The sequence below is a fragment of the Melozone crissalis genome, unplaced genomic scaffold, assembly GCF_028551555.1.
Source record: "Melozone crissalis strain CALT ecotype California unplaced genomic scaffold, PUWL_Pcris_2 ptg000165l_1, whole genome shotgun sequence".
NCBI classification, from domain to species: domain Eukaryota; kingdom Metazoa; phylum Chordata; class Aves; order Passeriformes; family Passerellidae; genus Melozone; species Melozone crissalis.
In genome coordinates, this window is record NW_026535935.1 from 1,051,922 (window position 1) to 1,069,960 (window position 18,039).

Here is an 18,039-nt window from a genome sequence, read left to right on the forward strand (position 1 = left end):
TGAGAGAAAAAAACCTGAAATGCTCTGGAGACCATTCTTATTTTCTGATCAGACAAAATGTTATCTTTCAGCCATTTAATATTCTGTGGTGGAAGAGACTTCATTTTCTCTATTCTGTTAATCCATCAGCAGTCATCAACATTGAAACAGCTCCTGCAAGTACCCAAAAACCAATTCTGCTAAGCAGGAAGGGGTTATGGTACCCATTTTAAAATGGGAATTAATTTGAGTTTAAATGTAATTAAAGACATCAGTGACTACTGAATGTGAGGAACAGCTGTCTGTTCCTGCTAAATCTCAGAGAGAACATCTGCTTTTTCTAAAGTAGTCCTAATTTATGGTTAATTCCTTTTTTTGAAAAAGAGATCAAAAGAACTGCTAAACTAAACTCTCTATTGCTGGAGATGTACTTTATTCAAATGCTTTTTAAAGGGCCTTTGACATTCCCAATTGCTGAACATGCCCTTTTGAGATTCCTAATGAAGACACAAAGTGTATTAAACCTTGCATTCAAAGATGTTGGCATAATTAGCAGTGGATTTAGCCCCAGTTAAAGCAAGGCTATCAATCATCTTCTCTGCTATATATTGAGATTATCCTTTTTCCATTCCTTGGCTATTGCTGACACAGCAAGCTCCTCTGAGGAATCAATTATCAGCTGCATTTGTAGCATTTTGGACAGCGCTGACACAGGCAGACACTGTTTGCACACCCTGAAAGGCTCAGTCCAAGGCCACTCTGACAGCACAGGCAGGGAGCCTCAGCACTCTGCTTCTGTCCCTGTGCCCCAGAGGTGCCTTGCACTAAACCCGTGCCTCTGATACCTCTGTTGAGTTCTGGCCTAAGCTGTGACCCCCAGGCCCTGCACAGTTCAGCCTCAAAACTTTCCAAGAGAAAAACAAGAGTTCTGTGAGGACAAAACAAACTGATACCCTGAAACAGCATTGGCCACCATTTCCCCTCAAAGATCACAGATGTCCCTGAGCTTCCCAGAGAGGAGCCAGCTGGGGCATTTTTAGCCTTCCCTTTGCTGGAGGTGGTTCTGAGATGCCCCAGTGAGAGCTCAGCCCCAGGCCGAGCGCTGCCCCCATCTCAGATGCTGCTGCAGCAGCCAGGGAAAACCTGCCAAACCCACCTGCCTTGGCTATGGGGCAGCAGGGACACGCTCAGCAGCTCCTGGTTTGGAGGAGCTGCTCTGCTGTCTGTTCACGGGCATTCCCTGTAAATGCTCCCTGGGAAGAGCTCTTGGCTCAGAAGGGGAGGCCATACCTATGATACGCTCGGTGACATCCAGCAGGGCTTGGGCACTCAAGTGATTCCATTGGTAGCTGAACTCTTTCAGCAGTGACACTTTATCTACAAGGGAAACACACGTTTCTGCTCACTTTTCTCAGGTCATAGGAGAAAGGACAGTAGGAAGGGAAAGGGCAGTGCCAAACCCATTTTATAAAATAAAGTACATTTCTGTGGATTTTTGAATCCTATTCTTCTTTCCTTCCAGCCTGCTTGGCAGGGTTTTAAATTCCAGAAGAAAAGCTCTCCCTTCACATTTGTAAACCCAAACTTGTCTGCTGTAGCAGGAGCTGTGTTAAAACATTTCACATCAGGGACCTCGAGAGTTCAGTCACATGGAAGCAGTGAAAAGGTTTTGCACCCCAGAGAAAAAAGAAAGAGCCCCATACTTGGGTCACAGAAAGGCACTGAGTCAGGCAGTTCCTGAGTTCACAGAGCAGCTTGGGAGGAGAAAGTGGAAACTCCCCTTGAAGACCTGCCTCTTCAACACTCCTTTTTTCAGGCATATTCCCCCAGTGCAGCATTCTCAGAGCTGACATAAATTTGTGTGGCAAAGGAATTTAGAGCAGGCCTTGCCTATGTAGTTAATTGCTGCGGCCATTTTGCCCCATCCAAAATAACATGTGGAACAAGGCATCATTGACAGCTGGGTTTATACCTGTTTGTTCTAAAGAAATGAACTTGGTGAATCACAAGTTCCCCCTTGAAAACAGAAGACAAAGAAGAAAAGTGGAAAATAGGCAGCTAATGCCTCTAATGTAAAGCCTTGCATTTAGGAAAATTTGTTTTCCACATAAATGTGCAGTACTGTCATGTCTGGCTTATTCTTAAAATGGCTCCATCTCGTTGACTGAGCCTACAAGAAACTTAGTTTTTCTTGAAAAGAAAGTAATCTGATCCATTAAATTACAAAGTGGCATCTGAAACACCACTCCAAGGTACTATGTACTTCTAGGACCAACAACTCCACGGTAGATCCCAGCTGTGGATGCATCCTTCAGAATTAAAATCAAGCATCCTTGGGAATCTCGAGTTTGATTCAGAGATATCATAGTCAAAAGTCACACCTTGAAACACAGCTCCCATCAGTTTCAAAATAAAGTAAAATTCTTCCGTATATGTGCAATTTAGAGATGAGGAGGAAGGGAGGGAATGTACTGGAAGATTTTGAGAGGAGGAAAAAAATACTATAAAACTACTCATCCTTGTTCATTATTCCACCTGAGTGAACTCCTTGCTGTTCAATTATTAGAGTAAAATTACAAAATGATCAGCCACTGTATTAAAGTTTAAAGGGTTAACTTAAGAGTTATGTTCCCTCCTTCCCATACCACTGGTCTGGGGATGGGGCACATTGTCACTCATTTCTAATGGAGTAGAGGAATATATTTCTTCAAGTGGATCCTGTCCAAGAACACAATGTGAGCTATTCTAAGTAGTAATTAAAGTTGCAAGAACTGAAAAATTTGTCAGAAACCTATTTTTCCATTGCTTTTTGATTCTTGGTCCATAAATTCCTTTGACAAGCCAGACTGTACCTGGGACTAAATTTTCAAATACACTCATGTTTCAGTATGTCCAACTCTCTCAGTTGCTGAGGGTTGGACGTTTATACATTTACTCAGACCCCTGGTGCTGAAACCAGCCTCATTTCATCTCCTCATGCCCTGGCTGATCACCCCTCTTTCCTCTTCCACCCATTGGCTTTTGTCTCCCACCAGCCCCCTGTGAAGAGCCTGGCTCTGTGTTCTCCATCCCCTCCTGGCTGGCACTGCCAGGCTGGGATGAGGAGCCCCTCAGCCTTCCCTGCTCCAGGCTGGACCAGCCCAGCTTCCTCAGCCTCTGCTCACAGCCCAAGGGCTCCAGCCTCACCCTGGAGGCCCTTCCCAGACCCTGCTCCAGCTGCCAGACATCTTTCCTGCCCTGGGCAACCCAACCCAGGCCACAGTGACCTGGATAATCCCTGTACTTGATGTCCTGGTCACACAGCCCTGGCCCCTTGTCCCCATGTCAGGCTCTGGGGTGGATCCTGTGGAACATCCTTTGGTGGAGGCTGTGGCTCCAGGTGGGCCGGGGGGATCCCGGGGAACAGGGACCCTGCTGGGCATGAACAGCATTGGACTTGTTGGGAGAAACTGTGAGGGGGAGCTGGGGCAGAGTGACCAACCCAGTGACCTGACACAGCCTGCTGGGATGTCACACAGCCCCTCTGGGATGTCACAGCCTGCTCTGTGATGTCACAGCCAAGTCTCTAATGTCACTCAGCTGGTCTCTGATGTCACACCAGAGTCTGTGATGTCAAAGTCTGCCCTGTGATGTCACAGCTGGATCTCAGATGTCATAGATATGGCCTATGATGTCATACTGCTCAATGACCTCATGTAATGCACTCTATGATGTCATAGCCTACTCTGTGACCTCATGTTACCAGATGATCAATTGTCCCCACCAGCTGAGCTCACACCTGGAGCTTGTTCTCCACAACCCCAGGCCTGTGGAAACCACACAGTGCCCATTGTGTGAGAAGGGTTACTGGAAGTTCAGCAGCCTCAGTGTCCTGCCAGCTCAGCCAGGCCCACGGGAACATTGGGATCCACGACCACCAGGGACCAGCAGAGAGACCCCCAGGACAGAAGAACACATGGGTTAAGGGGAGGGGAAATATGTTAATGATTTTGGAGAAATGATTATCACATGTGTGAAAAAGAATAGAAAATCACCAAATTTGCAGATGACACCAAACTGGGTGTGAGTGTTGATCTGCTGCAGGGTAGGAGGGCTCTACACAGGGCCCTGGACAGGCTGGATCCAGGGCCCAAATCTAACAAGGTGAGGTTTAATAAGTCCACGTGCCGGGTCCTGCACTCTGGCCACAACAACCCCTGCAGCTCTATAGGCTGGGGACAGAGTGGCTGGACAGCAGCCAGGCAGAAAGGGACCTGCAGGGACTGATGGACATCAGGCTGGACATGAGCCAGCAGTGGTGCCCAGGTGGCCAAGAAGGCCAATGGCTCCTGGCCTGGATCAGGAATGGTGTGGCCAGCAGGAGCAGGGCAGGGATTCTTCCCCTGTGCTCAGCACTGCTTGGGAGGCACCTCGAGTGCTGTTTGCAGTTCTGGGGCCCCAATTTAGGAAGGACGTGGAGGGGCTGGAGCGTGTCCAGAGAAGGACAACAAGGCTAGGGAGGGAGCACAAGAGCTTTGAGGAGCAGCTGAGGGAGCTGGGGTTGCTTATCCTGGAGGAGGCTCAGAGGAGATAAGGCGGTGTCAGGGCACAGACTGGACTTGATGATCTCCAAGGTCTTTTCCAACCTTCCTGCTTCTGGGATTCTCTGAAGCCACCCTTGGAGCAGTTGCAGGATGAGCCCTGGGCCTCCTCTTCAGGAGCTCCAGCAGCCCAGGTCCCTCAGCTTCTCCTGCCAGCCCCAAAGCCCATCCTGTCAGTCCTGCAGAGCCTCTGCAGCTCCTCCTCACTGCCCAGAACAGGGAGCCCCAGAGCCAGACACAGCAGCCCAGATGTGCCCCCCTGGCCTGGGGTGCCTCTGGCAAGGGAGCAGCACCAGGCACTGCAGGAGCCTGCAGACAATTCCTGCAGCACTTGTGGGATGATCCTGCTGCCCAAGGGACGTTCCCATGGGGCCAAGTCAGGAACTGCAATGGGGAGTGGGGCCAGAGAGGAAAGGGCAAAAAGGGATGGGCTGTTTGCAGGGGAGGGAAGAGGGGTGGGCAATAGGAAGAAATTTGCAGCAGGAAGAGGAAAGAAAGCAAAGGTGAAACCAAGGAAATGCTCATGGCAGTTTGGGGGTGGCTGCCAGGCAGCCCTGGCTCTGAGCAACAGCATCTGCAGTGGGACAGGAAACTCCCAGGTGATGGGAACAAACTTTCTGGCTGACTGCAGAGGCCATGACAAACCTGAGTGGTTTCCCTGGTGTCCCCCAGCCCTTGCTGGCCCCAGGGGCTGATGGCATTTGTGCTCCCTCAGGTTCATGTCCCCACACCAACAGCATGGGGGTGCTCCCGCCTGCTGTGTGCAATGCAAACAGGGGCTGCTGAGCCAGTGCTGCCGTGTCTGTGCCTGCAAGGATGGGGCACCTGTGTGAGCTGGGGGAGAGGCCAGGGCTGCAGAGGGGGGATGTTGTTGGCAGCTCCATCAGGACACTCTGGAACACTGTCCTGGGCTGTCCAGCCCACTGGGGATGGATCAGCCCCTGCTCTGCTGCTGTTTCCCATCTCCCCCAGGGCCCTTGCAGAGCCCCAGCCATGCTGTTTGCCCCCAGCCTGCCCACGGCCAGCCTGGGGCTGCTCACGGGGCTTTTCTGTGCTGAGCATTGGCCTGGCCGTGTTCTTGAGAGAGCCTGGGCAAGGAGCCTGGAGCCCCCAGGCCCTGGCCTGAGGCGTCAGTGCTGCCCCAGCCGTGCCCATGGCCTGTCCCTGCTGCAGCCCCGTCACTGCCACACCCAGGACTGTGTCCGGCCCTGGGAGCACTCAGGCCCTACAGCAACACCAGGGCCACCAGGGCAGCCAAGACAATCTAGACAACCCTGGCAGCTTTTGTCTGGGAGCCACCTTTGGATATAAGGAATTTTGGAGGCGGATTCTCAGTTTTGGCCATGGATGTCTGGACTTGAAACTGTTTTTTTCAATGGGAAGAAAAGAACGGGCCCCCAGTGTTTTGAAGGCAGATGAGGAGTGGCCCCCAAGAGGCCAAGGCCAGCCAGAGCTGTCTGTTCTGGCAGGTTTCATATGGGAATAATCCTTGGATATAATCAAATTTGGAGGTGGAATCCCAATTTCAGCGTTGAACCCCTGGAGAAGGACAGTTCTTTCCCACAGGAAGGAATACACAGAATTCCAGGGTTTCAGGGGTTGATAAGAAGCAACTCTCAACATGCCAAGGCCAGCTGGACCAGTCAAGCAGCCCCCAGGAGGCCCAGCCACCCAGACCTGTTCCATGATCTTTGATCCTTGGGGCCCTGCAGCATCAAAATTGCCCCTTGGTTCCATGAGGCCCTGTAGGATCACCATAAATCTTGCTTTCCATGAGGCCCAGTGATATCACAATGGTCTCCTTGGCTCTGCAGAGGCACAATGGCCCCTTGCTTTCCAAGTGGCCTTGCAGTGTCCAAATGGTTTCCTTCTTGCCATGGGACTGCACAATGCCACAATGGCCCCTTGCTTCCATGAGGTCACAGAGTCTCCAAATGGCCCCTTGGTTCTATTTGGTTCCCCAGGATCACAGTGGCCCCTTGGTTCCAGCAGGCCTGGATGTGTTACACTGGCCCCTTGCTTCCATGGGGACCCACAGTGTCCCAATGGCCCCCTGCTCCCATGAGGCCCTGGGATGTCACAATGGTCTCATCACTTCCACAAGGCCCTGCTGTTCCACAATGCCCTTGAAGTGTCACAATAGTCCCAGTGGGTTCCCCTGCTGGTTCACACTGGCCTCCTTTGTTCTGTAGTGTAACAATGGTATCCTTGGTTCCATGGTCAGAATGGCCCCGTGGTCTCATGGAACCCCACAGCCCCTTATGGAGCTCCACAGCCCCTTATGGAGCCCCACAGTGTCACTTTGATCCCCTTGAGTCCATAAGGCCCTGCCATGCTACAAGGACCCCTTGGTTATACAAGCCCTGCAGTGTCACAATGGCCCCTTGGTACCAGTGGTCCTGAAGTGTCCTAATGGTCTCCATGGTTCCATGACACCCCACAATGTCACAATGGACTTTTGGTTCCATGAGCTTTCCTACTGCCAACAACAGTCTCCTTGGTTCCACAGTGTCACAATGGACCCTTTGCTCCCTGAGGTTCAGTAGTGTAACATGGACGCCTTGATTCCATGAGGTTGTGCAGTGTCACAATGATCTCCTTGGTTCTGGGGCCCTGCTGTGGCTGCTGTGTAACAATGGATCTGTGGTACCATGAGGTTCCATAGTGTCACCATGGTGCCTTTGGTTCCACAAGGTCTTGCTGGGCCACAATGGCCCCTTGGTTCCATGAGGTTCTGTACTGTCAACAATGATTTCCTTGGTACTGCAGTCACAAGGGATTCTTGGTTCCATGAGGGGCCTGGCCTCCCACAGCCCCTCACAGACCCTTATGGCCCCTCATGCCCCCTCACAGCCCCTCATGGCTCCCTCACAGTTCCCCATGGCCCCTCACAGCTCCCCATGGCCCCTCATGGCCCTTCACAGCCTCCCACAGCTCATGGCCCCTCACAGTTCCCCAAGATCCCTCACAGCCTCTCACTGTGGATGCCCTGGAAGAGAGAGAGAGAAACAGCAAGTGTTTCTCACAGCAGCATGTGAGAATTTTTAGGGTATAGTAGGGATGTGAAAACTTGTTAAGTATAAACAATCTGCAGGTGGTGTTGTTCTACTTCGTCTTTCTGTTTCTCTATAAAAACTGCATGGTTCTCTTGAATAAAACCTTCTTTCACTCTCTCTACACAACTGCCTCCTGCCTAGTTCTGTGACATTCTCGACTCATGACTGACACCTCACAGCCCCTCATGGCCCCTCAAAACCCCTTCCCAGTTCCCCATGGCCCCTCACAGCCCCTCACAGCCCTTCACGGCCCCTCATGGCCCCTCAGAGCCTCTCATGGCCCCTCACAGCCCCTCACTGTTCCCCATGGCCCCTCACGGCCTCTCACGGCCCCTCACAGCCCCTCACAGTCCCTCATGGCCCCTCACAGCCCCAGATGCGGGGCTCCTCCCAAAGGAGAGGGTGTCGGGCCCTGATTGCTCTCCTTTCATTTCAGTCCTTTCACAGCCACGAGTGCAGAAAGGCTGAAATGGAGCCTTTGCCCATTTCAGCCTTTCTGCAGCGTTTCCCTCAGGGTTAATTGCGGGCTGAAGCTCTGGGCTGGCGCTGGCCTGAGCGCCACCATCCCTGCAGCCGCCAGGCCTTTGCTGTCCCCCCGTGTCCGTTCCCTGTCCCCAAGTCCTGCCCGGCTCTGGCAGCAGCAGCAGCCGCAGCGCAGGGGGCGCCGGTCCAGCCCAGCCGGGCTCCCGGCCAGGAGCAGCAGCAGCGCCGGCCCCTTCCTGCCTGCTCCTGCCTCGGCTCCCGCCTCGGCTCCCGCGGGCTTTTTCCAGCTCAGTTCTGGAGCAGAGTAACCAGCACCCACACACAGCCCTGACTGCTCAGGGCTCGCCTGTGCTGCCCTGAGCCAGACCTCAGAGCAAGAAAGGATTGGGTTCCAGCACTGGTTCCAGCTCTGTTTGACTCACCCTGAGGTGACAGGAGGAGGCTGCTGGTGCCTCTGCCTTGGGAATTGCAGATCATGGCTGCTCTTGGCCCTCTTCTTCTTGCAACCTGAATTTTATCCATAAAAATGCAAGTGCCTCTTTCAGTTGGTGCTACCCACGGTGCTTTCATGACAGTGAAGTCAGTATTTTTGTCACAGGCATAAAGATCAGCAGATACTGGAATGCTCAACAGCTCCTGAACACTAAGATGAGGGGAATGAAAGCTTCACAGGCCACATTTGCAGGGCTCAAACAGAGCCCTGTTGCTGGCACTGTTGAAATAGAATAAGCTGACAGAGGCTGTCACAGAATTCGCCTCCGCAGTTTGGAGTCAAATGAAAAAATCAACCAGGAGAAGCAGAAACCAGAACTTCTCAACTCGCTTAATTACTCCTTCCCAGCAGCAGGAAACACAGATGCCCAGAGGTGTTTTGCACTGCTGCTGCCCCCAGTTTGAGCCCAGGCTCTGCCCAGGCCCAGCAGGAACCTGAGCCCAGCCCAGGCAGCTCAGCGCACGTGGGGCCAGGCCCAGAGCCCAGGCACGGCCGCCCATTGCGGGGCAGCAGCGCAGACGGAATGTCCTGTGGCCCAAACCTCCTGCTCCGGCCACACTTCTCCCCCTCCTCCTCCTCTCCCAGCACGGCACATATTCCAGCTCCGAGAAGGCTTCCCCAGACAGCGCTCCGGCTCCTGTTCCAGTTGAATGTCCCTGCAGAGAAACAGGGCATCTTTCAGCCACTTCCACAAGCTCAGGCTTCGCACTTCATGGGGAATCTGGAATGCAAATGGCCTTGTTAAGAAAGCCAAAGGCCAAGGGAATGGATTATAGATTACTGAAAAAAAGTCATCCATCTTCCAGGCAAGGTTTACCAAGGCATTTCCTGCATTTCTTCTTTTCAGATTCTTTCAGTTGGCTGCTCTGGGAATTCCAGCTTGTACTGGTGCTTATCATGAACTGATTGTGCTCTTGATTTATGCACCAAGACACCAAATGTGGAATCATTTATATGGAACTGTTATGAATGATCAATCGAAAGCCAAATTATAAAAAATCTGAAAAGATTTCTTTATCTTTTTCCACTACTAAAATATGGTCTTCAAAACCACCACAGCCAAAGAGACAGTGTCGAGCCCGGGGTTGGTGCTGGGTGAACCTGGATCCCACCTCTATTGCATCGGACCCTCCACCATTCACGAGAGCTGCTTCTTGCAGGGATGCTTTATACAGTTTAATATGCCTGAGCGAAGAAATCCCAGTTTCTTTTGTAACTGCATATTCATAGTTGGTTCTTTCACTGTGCAGAGCTGGACAATCGCCATTTCCTTGTTGATAGCCAGCACTGATCAGATTCAGGGAAGTCACGTATTCACACGTATCTTTCTGGCGACTTTGTCTATCTTAATCGATGTTATCAACAGGGCAATGATCACTCTTGGGTGTCATCCAATGACATGACCACGATGTCTCGGGATAATGGTGATCATCGCACTGGGTGTGTCTATTCTTGGGCTAAAGTGCCGATCGTTATCTGGCCACCTTCAGGAATTTTGGAATTTGAATAGACGCCTGCCTCTCAGGCTGCTTGTGGTCAGAGACTTGTTTGGATTTTGCAATCTTTATGAAATACACGCTTTTATAGCATGAATTATTTCCCAACATATATTACAACATCACTACAATCTCACAGAAGAAGGCAATCATACCAGTCAGTGTATACTCAAATTGCCCCCTAATTCTCATAAAGTCCATCTACTCTGCACACCCTTACTTTGTATTTTTGTTTCTCAGTCTTCACAGAACTGAGAGCTGCAAGAAAAAGAGAAAGAAATATGAACAGGTATCCCTTAGGTAAGGGAAATACTGGACTGTCAGGAACTAAAAATAGTTGATAGCATCTGTATCAGGCAATTTTTTTTACCCTCTACCAGTGTCCATTTCAGGCATCCTGTTAACATGACCTAGGATTTTGCAGCTAAATGCAATGGGCTGCAATTTGAGAGGCCTACAAGAAAAAAAACTTATCAGACTTTTTTCCCCCCCGACTGACAGGTGCAAATTACAAAATGAAAGGGCCTACAGAAATTTAAAATTTTCTAATTTTAGAAAAATACAGTATTAGCATCAGATTCCAAGGGCATAGAGATATAGGAGCAGCAAGGAAATGCTCCCAGAAATGTTTTCTAGCCTGAAGAGACAAGCTAGCCACAGGAACAAGAGACAGCCACTTCTTTTAAAATGTGTGAATTACTGAATGCAAGAGCCATTGGCCCTTTCAGCTTCTGTTTTTAACAAAAAGTAAGCTATTAACTTGTGTTTATGAAGACTTTAGTTGGACTTCAATGTTTTTGAGACAGCTTCTGAGCAAAATACAAAGAAACTACATTACATATTAGTAAATGCAGCATCTAGAATAACAACTACATAGTCCTATCTCATAGTTAAATGTTCAGTTTTTCATAAATTGTGATTAAGACCATGAAATGCAGCACCTAATCCAGTTAAATCCCACCTACACCTCAGATTTGCTTGTGTAACTAATATTTTCCATTCCACTCCCTATCCCTTCTCTCACCTCAGTCCTCAAGCTCTCAGCCAGGCACAAGCCAACTTCTCACCTCAACTGCTGTTAGCAATTACCAAGCACCTGTTGGTAATTACCTGAGCACCTGCCCCACCCACAGCAGCTGTAGGTCCCTGGCTGCTGGGAGAACGGGTCTGAAATGCGGACCCGAACACCACCACCCCCCACAAAAAAAAAAAAAAATTAAAACTTTTCTAAATAATTTGAGACTAGTAAAAGATCAGGACATGCAGGGACTTGTTTATCCCCTTTAGGCCAATCAAGAAAAGGTTTATAGCCTTCTCTGGAAAGGGAAGACTGGGGGGTTTTTGTTGAAGCAGAAGCATGTTTTATCAGCCCAGTTTCGTTCCTCATTTGTTCCTGCTGCCCAGGAGGCCATTCACTAGGCATAGATATAAATATCTCTGTCTGAAAACACATCTACAGGAGTGCATGACTTACACTGGTGTGATTTAAAACATAGTTTTTATTGTACAAAAATGCAAAAATCTGTTCTAGGAGAGGCACATCTTGTGGAGCTGTAAGGACCCTGACAGCACATCTGCTACCAAAGCAACAACTCCTGCTCTGCAGTGGCTTAAGCGGGCTGAGATGGAAGTGTTTCTTCATAAATGCATAAACCACAACAAAGTAGTGGTGACAAGCCTTTTTTCCAAGTCTGACTGAAGGTTTGGGAAGCAGGTCTGCCTGCAGAGGGCACACAGAAGCATGACACGTTTGCCTACTGTGCGCCTACAATTTCTACACCATCATATGACTACTCGGTCACTGAGCAAGCTGACAGTGTATGACACGTTATCCATCCTGCATAGAAAGTCACAGAGAGAAGAAGAGAGGAAGAAAACACGGAAGATGACAATGCAAAAGAAGTTGAAGAAATGTGGCAAGGATTGAGCATTAAGGGACAGAAATAAGAAGAGACCATACCCTTGAACTGTAAAGTCCTGTCAGGAAACTGCAAGTACTTGCATATTTGAGTTCACCACCTGGACTTGCATGCTTCTCCACATTACCATTATTTCAAAAATTTTGCTTCCTGGACAAGCTGCCAGGTCTCCAGTACCAGTCCTAGCTCCCTTCCAGCAGTCTGCATCTGAGCAGGGAGTTGAAAATAGATCAGGGATTACCTTTTACACTGTAAGCATTCAAGACAGCCAAAGAACTTTGAGGAAAAAGGCCATACTGAGTGCCCAGGACAAAGAGATCTTTAGAAATTGGAAGAAGGAAGTATTGATTGAGGGTCACAGTTATGTTGAGGTTTAGCCTTTCAAAGGTTTGTTGCTTTTCTACTGAAAACTGCAGGTGAGAAAGCCTAGGCAGAAAAGGGAAGGAGAAGCTGTGTGAACAAACCCATAGCTGTACACAAGGACAGAAGCAGATTTCTTCTTCACCAGGCTGAAGAGAGTGGTTTTATTATTCGAAAAACAAAAGCCAAACTACCCCAAGTCAAATATATATTCTCCCACTACATTTAGATATTACAACAATAAAAATGCACTATAAAACTACTGCAGTAAATTAGTCAGTTAGGAACAATAAACAGGGCACATGTTAATAGTATCCATACCTATCTTTGGAAAGATGAGCAATTACAATCTCATCCCAGCTCATGCTCAGTATTTACTACAATCTCAAGTAACAATAAAGTCAAACACAACAGATGACTGATGTTCCTACCTTCTTCTTTCCAAACAGAGTTTTAAAAGATAGTTTATTGCAAAATCAGTCTCAAGTATGTTCAGGGCCTTGGGAGCTCTCTAAGTTTAATTAACATCACACATATAGAATCCATTTTAATATTTGTGTAAAGTCAATATTATAATATTATAATTTGTATATAACCATCTATTTGTAATATTGCTGAAAGAAGGCACATTTTTCTAAATATCTACTGGCTTTGGTAACTGCTAAAGGTAATGTAGATTGGGCTGTACTACTGTTTACTCATCTTTCTGTTGCACAGAAATCTTGGATACTTCGGTGCGTACATCTGTAATTCTGACATTTTCTGAAATTAAAGCAAGAGGAGAAATGGGCTAAATTCAGGTACCTAAAGTTACATATCAACATTTGCAGACGTAAATCAAATACACAAGGAAAGCTTTTCTATGGGAAGAATGCCAGAGCAAATTAAAATATGTATTGATAAGAATAATCAACACAGTAGAAATGAAAAGCATCTGCAACATAGGAGAGGGTGTATAAAATCACACTCTGCATCAAGAGAACATAATTGGTATTTCTTCACAGCCTTCTCCCTTTGCATGCCCCTCTGCAAAGTGCAAGGGGCCTCAAGGACTGAAGGAAACAAAGGGAGTCAAATGGAGACACTTGCACCTGTCTCACTGGGGGCTCCTGGGGAAGCAGTTTCCTTGGGAATCAAGCCCCTCTCTTCCAAGGGCACTTCCCCAGATGTGTACATTTCATGGGGAAAACCCATACACCCTTAAGTGCATGGTGCAGAGGTTCAGGGACATCACAACATAACCAGTATGATCCAGTGAAGCTAAATTTATTATTCCTAAAAAGACTCTATTTATAATAAATCTTTACTGCCCACGTGTCTCTAGCTAATACATGATTGGTTAATCCTAGCTGTTCACGCATCTAAAATAGAATGCTGATTGGATCATCTAATTTTTCACGCATCTTGTTGGGGTTGTCTGGCCCACCCACGGCTCACTTTCCCAAGCCTGCTGACAAACTTGCTGAGTCCTGATGACTCTTCTTCTTGTATCTTTTTCAAGGATACACCAAGCTCATTTCTGAATATGTCCATAAATAATTCTTTGTGAAGGTGTTCATTGTCCATTATTACAAGCAGGCTGGATTGTGCATTGGCTGAATATGGCCATTGTCTAGCAAAAACTCCTCCATTCTGTCTCTGAGCCAGCATTTGAGCCAGTTAAACAAAATCCTCCCTCTCACGCTGTAAAGAATGTGGAATTAGAGTTGGAATGTGACCCTGAAATAGAAGCAGCTCAAAAACTACAGTAGAAAAAAGTTATTCCAGAAGCTATTGTAGAAGGGACTTTTCTCTCCAATGATGTAGAAGCTTTTCCTGTAGTAACTAATGCTGCAAGTAGAGTTTGAGAACCTTTCAATTGGAAGATTTTAGAAAAATTGAGAGCTGCAATTTCACAATTTAGTTGAAAATCCCAACTTGTACAGTCACTTCTGCAGTATATTTTTCCATCTAACACATTAATTCCAGCTGATATGCGTACCCTAAAAAGACTCATAAGACCACCCTATCAGCAGGAGATGTTTCATAAAAGCTGGGAGGAAAAGTGTGCTCAAGAAGCAGCAAGACCTAGAGTGCAAGGTGATCCTCTGTATGGTTTAACAGCACAACAGTTACTTGGCAAGGGGCCCTGGGCTACTGTCACTGCCCAGGCTAAGAGCATTGATCAAGTCTTACAGATGAGCCAACAACTAGCATACAATGCTATTCCTTGCACTTCCAGATAAGTTACACACCATGTCTTTTACACAGATTTGTCAAAGAAGAATGAAGACTTTGATAAATTTGTAGACAAATTGCATGAAGCTATCTATAATCATTCTGATTTAAATTCAGACACAAAGATACAATTAGACTTTGGGACCAATTTGGGACAATATGGACTTTGGGATCATTACTCCATTCCAAATGGCTTTCCCTTCAGTCACAAGAGGCTTCCATCTCTTCCAAAAATTGCCTGCTGAAACTCTTCTGCTCCCTTCCAAATCAGTTCACTACTCCAGCATAACCCTTGAAGCACAGACAGACGACTCTTCAGCTAATTATAGTAGAAAAGAGGGTATTTATTGCAGCCCTGGTCACATGTGAACTAGTTTCCAAAGACATGTGCAAGGAGTTGTAGACTCCTGCTCTCTCTTTCTACAGAAAAGGTTTTACAATAGGTTTCTAAGGACCCATAATACATAATTATTACCTGCTTGTTTTGCATTTTTATCAGCTGAATATCTACTACAGCTGTGCAATTGTACTCCCTTAACTGGGTCGGTGGGATTTTGAAATGAGGGAGTGGTTTTATGGGAGGAAGAAAGCCGTCTTCCTCATGGTGAGCTCTTCTCCCATGGCCAGCTGGCAAGACCTTTGGACCTGCTGCTCACGGTCCAAGCCTCTCCTGACTGTTCAATTATTCTTAAGGCAAGTTATTTCTATGGTTTCTGCTTCTTCACAATTGCTTCCTCTATCCCTGTCACTCCTAGCTTTATGTTCCTAATATATTTGGTACTCTTTACCTAAGGTACGTGATTTCTGCTAGCTGTATTACTAACTTAGCTTCTTACCTCATTTGAAGATCTTAACTAAAATATGCAATCTTCTACTATCCCAATTCTATTCCCAGCTGCCCCCTCAACTCATCTGCACTTTTCAATTATCCTCATTACATTTTCAGCTAACCCCTTGACTCACCTCAGGCACATCCCCGACTGCCTCTCTCCCAGCAGCTCAGAGCTGCATTGCACAGCGCTTGCTGTGCGCCACAGAGCACCAAGCAGGCTGGCCTGGTGGGCCTAAATATTTCTGCCAAACACTCTGCATCTCACACCTTTGCTCAGGCTCAGTGCAGAACTGCAGGATTGCAGGCGCTTCCTCCCAGAGCTGCGTGAGGCGCTGGCTGCTGAAGATGTGCCCTGCCAAGCTGTCCCTGCCTCACGCTGGCCTCGCTTCCCCTGGCACAAGTGCCGGGCCTGAAGGTGGCTGCCCTGTGCTCCAGCCTGCCGAGCAGCCCGGCTCCCTGCCCCGGTGCCCAGAGTGCTGCACACACTGCTGGCCTTTGCCAGGGGTTGCAGGGCAGCTGGCAGAAGAGGAGGAATCCTCAGCCAGCCCAGCGGCCCGCGGCTGCCCTTGGCCTTTCTCTGCTCCTGGGCACACTCCAGACGGCCAATGCCTCCAGGCTGGGCTGTGCCCAGTACAGGTGCACTTCCCCTCAGCAGCAGCCAGCTGCCACCTGGGCTCTGAGAGCGGAGGATTCGCCCGCTCCCAGCAAGAGGCACCCAGGGCCCGGCTGCTGCCTCTTGCAGCTCCAAGGGCCTCCTTCCAGCCTGCCTCTGCCGGGGCTCAGGCTGCTCCGGCCTCTGCCGGGGCTCTGCTGGGGCTCCAGCCCGGGCAAGGCCGGGCCCGCTCTCACCTCACAGGCGCTGACAGCTCTGCACCACAGGAGACCTTCCCGAGCACCCTCTCTGATCTTTCTGCTTTCTCACTTGAGCAAGGCTTTCCTCCAGCCAAAGAGATTATTGCATTTAGGGATCCAAATCCAAGTGGCAGGAACCCCAATGCTCTCCAGTCACAGCTGAAGGCCTGCATCTGCACAGGGTGTTTGGGCTGCCTCATTATTCCTTTGGTTTTTCCTTCAAATGCCATTGCCCTTTCTGCCTCAACTAAAAATACCACAGCTGTGCCATAACCAGCCAGTGGCTCATATTCCAAAGGCAGTGTGGTCTGGAGAGGATGAATGAAGAAGAGCCCTCCTTGCTTATGAAACCATACAAAAGAAGCCATATGTGTGACTTAGCACCAATAAAAAAAAATTGTAATTCAGAAGGAAATGTTGAATTTTCTGAAGGGGTCAGAAGGAGGAGAATCATCCAAATGAGTTGATGTTTCAGAAACTTTATTAATTACAACTCTAATCTATAATTCTATGCTACAAATCTCTTTAGCAAGCCTACTCTACAATCCTACTCTAAATTGGTAACAGAGATAACATCTTGACATGATTGCTCTGTTCTAGTCTCCCAGGGTTAGTGTTAGAGTTAGGCTTAGGCTTAGGCTTGGGCTTAGGCTTAGGCTTAGGCTTAGGTTTAGGCTTAGGCTTAGGTTTGAGTTTAGGTTTAGGCTTAGGTTTAGGCTTAGGTTTAGGCTTAGGCTTAGGCTGAGGGTTGAGGTTAGGGTAAGGGTTAGAGATACGGATAGGGTTAGGGTTTGGGTTTGGGTTAGCATTTAAGGTTAGGGTTAGGGGTTAGGGTTAGGGTTTAGGGTTAGGGTTATTCGTCTTCTTCACTGAGTTGATGAGTTGTGCCAGGATGAATGGTGGCTTGGCTGAAGTTACAAATGGATGCTGTCCACCGGAAAAAAAAATACAACAAAGAACAGTGAACCATTACTTTCCAAGCTCATTGCTTCAGGGACTCAATCAGGATACATCAAGTTCCTGGAAAGACCCAGAAAGAGGAGCAATGGGACCATCTGCTCCCCAGTCATCCCCAATGTGCAAGACCTTGCCATCACAGGAAAACCTGGCCCAGAATCCCACTCCTCTGTTTATTGTGATGTCTTCATCATGCTGGGATTTTTGCCCTGCCAGTGCTCTAGAAATGGCGCTTTCTGTCCCTGGGTTTTCTTCTTTCAGGAAACTCCAGTGACTCACATAGGCCCCTGCCTTTGAAAGACAGGCACTGTGCTGATTCCCACAGGGACAGAAAGCAGTGTCTACCTTTCCATGCCCTGGCCCTCGTGTGCTGGATGGCACCTTCCTTCCCAGCAGGGCCAGCCCAGTGGCACTGGGCCCTGCAGTTCCCTCTCTGCCACACAACCTGGCAGTAACCCTGGCGCAGTTCCCGTCTGCTTGAGCGTGCCAGGCAGCAGATGGGGCTGGGACAACTCCCTCCAAGCTGTCCCTGTTTGCGTGGCAGAAACCTCTGAGGGTGGGCTGGGGGGCACAAGCCAGGGCCCCTCAGAGGCTCACAGTGAGCCCCCCACGGCCCCTCCTGCCCACAGCCAAATCTCTGACCCCTAGGCTGGGACTGGCTTCCTTGGGCTCCTCCACCACCATTTCATGTCTCTGTACCCCGCATTGCTCTACTTCAATTCTTTTGCCTTTAGATAAAACTGAACACCCCACCAAATCACAAAAGAGGGCAACAGAAACAGTCAGAGGACAGAGCACCTCTCCTCACAGGAAAT